This window comes from Pristiophorus japonicus, chromosome 3, assembly GCF_044704955.1.
Source record: "Pristiophorus japonicus isolate sPriJap1 chromosome 3, sPriJap1.hap1, whole genome shotgun sequence".
In the NCBI taxonomy this organism is placed as follows: Eukaryota; Metazoa; Chordata; class Chondrichthyes; family Pristiophoridae; genus Pristiophorus; species Pristiophorus japonicus.
Genome location: NC_091979.1, coordinates 306,560,183 through 306,566,182, shown reverse-complemented (window position 1 = coordinate 306,566,182; position 6,000 = coordinate 306,560,183).

Genomic DNA, 6,000 nt, shown 5'->3' with positions numbered 1-6,000 from the left:
CAGAGATGGGCACTCACATTAGCCGCCTATGACTATACAATTCGGCACAGACCGGGCACTGAAAACTGCGCCGATGCACTCAGCAGGCTCCCGCTAACCACCACCAAGGGGGCAACCGAGCATGCTGCTGAGATGGTCATGGCTGTTGAAGCTTTCAAAAGCAAAGGCTCACCCGTGACAGCCCGTCAGATCAAAGTCTGGACTAATAGAGACCCGTTACTGTCTTTAGTCAAGAAATGTGTCCTGAATGGGGACTGGGCAGCCACGTATGGGGCATGCCCCGAGGAATTTAAACCATTTCACAGGCGCAAGGAATAACTCTCAATTCAGGCCGATTGCCTACCATGGGGGAACCGAGTAGTTATGCACCAGATGGGCAGAGAGGCGATCATCCGAGAACTCCACAAGGAGCACCCAGGCATTGTCATGATGAAGGCAATTGCCAGGTCACACATTTGGTGGCCAGGGATAGATGCAGACCTGGAACTTTGTGTTCGCAGGTGCAACACGTGTGCTCAGCTGGGCAACGCACCCAGGGAAGCCCCCCTTAGCCCCTGGTCCTGGCCCGCCAAGCCATGGTCACGCATCCATGTGGACTATGCAGGTCCCTTCATGGGAAAAATGTTTTTGGTTGTAGTAGACGCCTACTCCAAATGGATCGAGTGTGACATTCTCAATTCAAGCACATCCTCTGCCACGGTCGAAAGTCTACGGGCAATGTTCGCCGCCCATGGTCTACCAGACATCTTGGTCAGCGACAACGGCCCATGCTTCACAAGCATTGAGTTCCAGGACTTCATGGCAGGAAATGGTATCAACCATGTCAAAACGGCACCGTTCAAGCCGGCCTCAAACGGCCAGGCGGAACGAGCAGTGCAGATAATCAAACAGGGGATGCTCAGAATCCAAGGGGGTTCCCTACAAAGCTGCTTATCACGCCTCCTGTTGGCCAATAGATCCCGACCACACTCGCTCAAAGGGGTTCCACCCGCAGAGCTGCTAATGAAAAGGACGCTCAAAACCAGGTTATCCCTCATATACCCTACCATGAAAGAAATTGTTGAGAGCAGGCGCCTGTCACAATGTGACTACCATGACGGGAATGTGAGGGCACGATGTATTGATGTCAATGACCCTGTCTTTGTCCTCAACTATGCTGCAGGGCCCAAATGGCTCGCAGGCACTGTGATTGCCAAAGAGGGGAATAGGATTATGGTAGTTAAACTTACCAATGAACAAATCTGCTGCAAACATGTGGATCAAACAAAAAGGAGGTTCAGCAACCCCATAGAAGAAGCAGAGGAAGAACACGATGTCGAGTTCACTCCACCACAGGTAACCGAACACTGGAACCAAGTGGAGGAGAGCCCAGTCACTGTGGGCAGTCCGGACAGGCCTGAGGCACCACAAAGAGCAGACACTCAGGCCAGCGCCCAACAACCGGAGCCCCAACTCAGGCGCTCTACAAGGGAGCGTAAACCACCAGAGAGACTCAACCTGTGATCCCAATAAGACTTTGCGGGGGAGGTGATATCATGTATTCAACCAGCATTGTAACCCATGTATAAACTGACCTAAGTTGTACACCGTGAGAACACTGACCACTAGGTGGTGAACTTGTGGGAGATACTCCTAACCTGGACTTCCAGTTATAAAAGGGGAAGCTCCACCCACCTTCATCACTTCAGTGACCTTCTCTCAGGTATGGGCCTCGTGTGTATTTGTACTGTATAGTGAGGACGTATCACTAACTTCTCTTGTTCGCCACGGTTGGACCACTTTTCCTGTGGGGTTTTGTGCCTTAAAAGGAATGTATGTTTGTTGCAAATGATGTATTAATTCTTTAAATGCTGGCCATTGCTTGTCCACCATCATACCTTTTAATGTCGTATCCCAATCTACCTCAGCCAACTCGCCCCTCATACCTACGTAGTTTGCTTTGTTTAGATTTAAGACCCTAGTTTCAGATTTAACTAAATCACTTTCAAACTTAATATAAAATTCTATCATATTATGGTCACTCTTCCCTCAGGGCCCCTTTACTACAAAGTTATTAATTAACCCTTTCTCATTGCACAATACTAGATCTAAAACAGCCTTTTCTCTAGTTCTCTTTTCTCAACATACTGATCTAGAAAACCATCTCGGATACATTCCATGAATTTGTCCTCCATACTTACTACAAATTTGGCTTGCCCAGTCTACATTACCACTACTGTCTATAAACAACTCCCACCGATGTTTTCTGCCCCTTGCTGTTTCTTAGCTCCACCCAAACTGATTCTACTTCTTGGTTTTCCGAGCTAAGATCCTTTCTCTCTACTGTCTTTATCCCATCCTTCATTATTAGGGCTACCTCTCCTCCTTTTCCATTTTGCCTATCTCTTCTAAACATTAAGTATCCTGGAACATTTAGTTCCCAACCATGGTCAAATATTAATTTAACATCAGTTGGATAGATTTCGGTTAACCAAAAGTATTAATGGATATGGGGCAAAGTTGGGTCACAGTTCAGCCATGATCTTATTGAATGGTGGTACAGGCTGGAGGGGCTAAATGTCCTATTCCAGTTCCTATGTTCTATGTTCAGCTGCATTAATCTAGACTTTCATTCTGCTGTGCTAGTTCTCAACTTTGTTCATTTCACGGTGTGCTGCATTTACAGCAGGTTACATCGATTCAGGGTCAGAATACTAATGGTACGCAAGCAAACTTCTAGTTTACTTTGATTTTCATCAGCAGCTACCTCCACACAGGGTAGGCTCCGAATTTGGCGGACTGCATTATTCACAGCTCTGATCATTTCTCACTTTGTTTTCCCTCAGCTACCACCTGCTTCTGCAAGTTCTTTCAGTGTTACCTGGTGTGTAGCCACACATCGATGGCATCCCAGACCTGCTTCACCCATCGAGCAAAGGTGGCTCACTCTTTTCTTTTCCCGAGAATAGTTTGCCGTGTCCTGCTGTCGTGATCCGCAAATCTTGTAAATCTAGTGATCAGTAAATCTTGGTTGACGGCTTTCTGTATTCTACCACCAACGATGTCTCCGCAAGATCCTGCAAATCCCCTGGGAGGACAGACGTTAGTGTCCTCGATCAGGCCAACATCCCCAGCATCGAAGCACTGACTACACTCGACCAGCTCCGCTGGGCAGGCCACATTGTTCGCATGCCTGACACAAGACTCCCAAAGCAAGCGCTCTACTCGGAACTCGTCCGCGGCAAGCGAGTCCAAGGTGGACAGAGGAAACGTGACAAGGACACCCTCAAAGCCTCCCTGATAAAATGCAACATTCTCACTGACACCTGGGAGCCCCTGGCCAAAGACCGCCCTAAGTGGAGGGAGTGCATCCGGGAGGGCGCTGAGCACCTCGAGTCTCACCGCCGAGAGCGTGCAGAAAACAAGCGCAGGCAGCGGAACCTGACCCACCCACCCTTTCCTTCGACCACTGTCTGTCCCACCTGTGACAGAGGCTGTGGTTCCCGTACTGGACTGTTCAGTCACCTAAGAACTCACTTTTAGAGTAGAAGCTCCTCGATTTCGAGGGACTGCCTATGATGATCTTCCTCTATTCCTCATCGTTAGATTGGCTCACAATGTGATATTTATCTTCTTCCCTTAGGCAGTCCCTCGAAGCGAGGATGACTTGCTTCCACAACAAAAAGGGATGAGTTCACAGGTGTTTCAATGAAGGACCTAATATTCCAGATCCTGCACTGCATATGGAAGGGTGGAAGATGTCTGTGCGTGGAATTTTTTAACGTGTGATGACTGTTGCACACCAGCCACCACATGGACTTGACAGAGCTAAGTCTTGGTCCAGTGGCAAGGATTAACCAAGACGACTGGAAACCAGCTCTGCTGCACGGACCTAGTGCGCACACATATCGCAGTGTGGGCTGGCCCTCGGCTTCGCTGGGCCCCGAACTTGTGCCTCTCCTGGGCCCCGAACACATTGCTCTGCAATCTCTCGCTGCTCTTGCTGTACCTGCCCACACTCCAATCAGCGACCTGGATTTTGGTGACGTCCAATCCAGTCGCCCTCCTCCAAGTCGTCACTTTCCTGAATCAGCTCGCATTGTACATTGCAGTACCTTTCAATGGCCCTGACCTGCCGCTGATGTTCCCTCGCAGGTCGTGGTCATTACAGGAGTGGCGAGCGGCAGCCCTGTGCGATATTTTATACTGCACGCTTAAGTGACTTTTTAGCAAGTTGAGCAGCATTTCTGTAGGCGCTCTGCAATTGGCCACTCGGTTGTGCATTATTTTCAGCACACCCCAATACACCCGAGCTCCTTCAGAGCAAAGTTGTGCATTCCTGCCTTTAAAAAATGTATTATAAAACTTGAACTCCCATTTCAGGCACTGCTACGCACTCACTGGCAAGGCAAGAATAAACACAGCCATTCATAAATTCAAAGTGGTCACAAAAATCCTTCGAGAATCTCAGCCATTTTACTGCTTTCAACCTAGTTGAAGTTTTCATGGCAATTCATCAGCAGACTGTTGTCCCCACCTTTGTTTCCTTTTCTTCTTCACTTTGGCATCTCTGCTCTTTTCTACTTTACCTCGCCATTTTCGCTTTTCTTCACTACAGTACAGCAGTTTATTTTTTAAATCTTCGTCTGCCAATGCCTGACTTCCCTTGCCAAAATCAATATGCTCCTTCCAGCTCCACAGTAGGAGTGCTGGCCTTTGCTTGACCCCCTACTTTATTACTCTTATGAATGACTCCACGAGGTCTAGCATTGTACTTGAGCTGTTGTGACCTTAGTCCCATTTATTGTAACTCCAAAGTGAGGCACAAGCATGATGGGAAGCCTTTTATACTGGGCCCTGCACACCTATGCAGGTGACCCTCAGGTCTCCCACTGCAGTGCCCTCTGGTGGCACACCTTATGTGACTATACAGTTAGTGTATACATGGTCTACATACATGACATCACTTGCCCCCAAGTCTTTAATGCAAGTTGACTCGTACATTGATGGTGACCTGGGCTTTGCTTTTCCTGGTTGACCATTGGAGGATCACTTCAAGCTTGGGTGGGTTGGTAGTGAGATTTGTTGCCAGTGGAGGTTCCAGTGGTTTCTGGTTGTGAGTCCATGACTACTCCATTCTCTCCTCCCCCCCCTCCCCCCACACACAGAGATCGTGCTAATGGCCCGTTACATGTAAGTTGCATTCAAGTTCATCACATGGGTTTTACATTTACATCTTGGTACATTTGTTGGGTGGATTACAGTTGCGTTTCTTTTTGTGTGGTACATTTACATGATCAGTACAGGTATATCAGTACAGGTACACAAGGACAGTCTTGTTCCAGCACGGCCGGATGAGATCCGGGTCGTCTGGTGGTGGTGCAGCGTCCCATGCTAGTGGGTCTGTGGGCGTGGTGAGCTCATTTTGCTCGAGTTGCTGGAGCTCAGGGCTCTTGCCGTTACTCGTAGTGTCTGGCAGGCCCAAAGACAGCTGATGTGTCTGTGACCTCCCTGTACTTTTCGTTTGCACAGTGTCGCTGCTGCTCCCTGGGAAGCGGTCTGAGCGAGTGAGCGTTTCGTCTAAGCGACGGTGGGGCTGCCTCGCCTTGTCTAGCAGTTCGCAGGGGACTGCTGACTTGCTTTCCTCGAGGGCATTGTTGTGAGCACTCTCTAGTTTGGGATCCTGGCTGGTCCAGGTCCAGTTCGGAGGAGCTGTTGCGGGTGACCCTTCGCTCTTGGGCATTGCCGTGGTGGCGAGTGGGTTTGTGGGCTGCGTCGTTTCCACCCGGGTGGTGGGCGACCGTAGCCGGCTGCGAGCATAGGCGCAGTTTACTGTTTCTGGCCCGTGGCGGTTCATGCCAGTGGGTGCCTGCAATGTTAAACCGATCTGAGGCAGGGTATTGCTACCGGTGCCTCTGCTCTCCGGGGATCGTTTACTCTGCAGCTTGTCTACTTCTTTCAGCTGTGGGGACACTTTATGATACATCGTTCTGGTCCTGGGGATGCAGGCTACAGCATTGG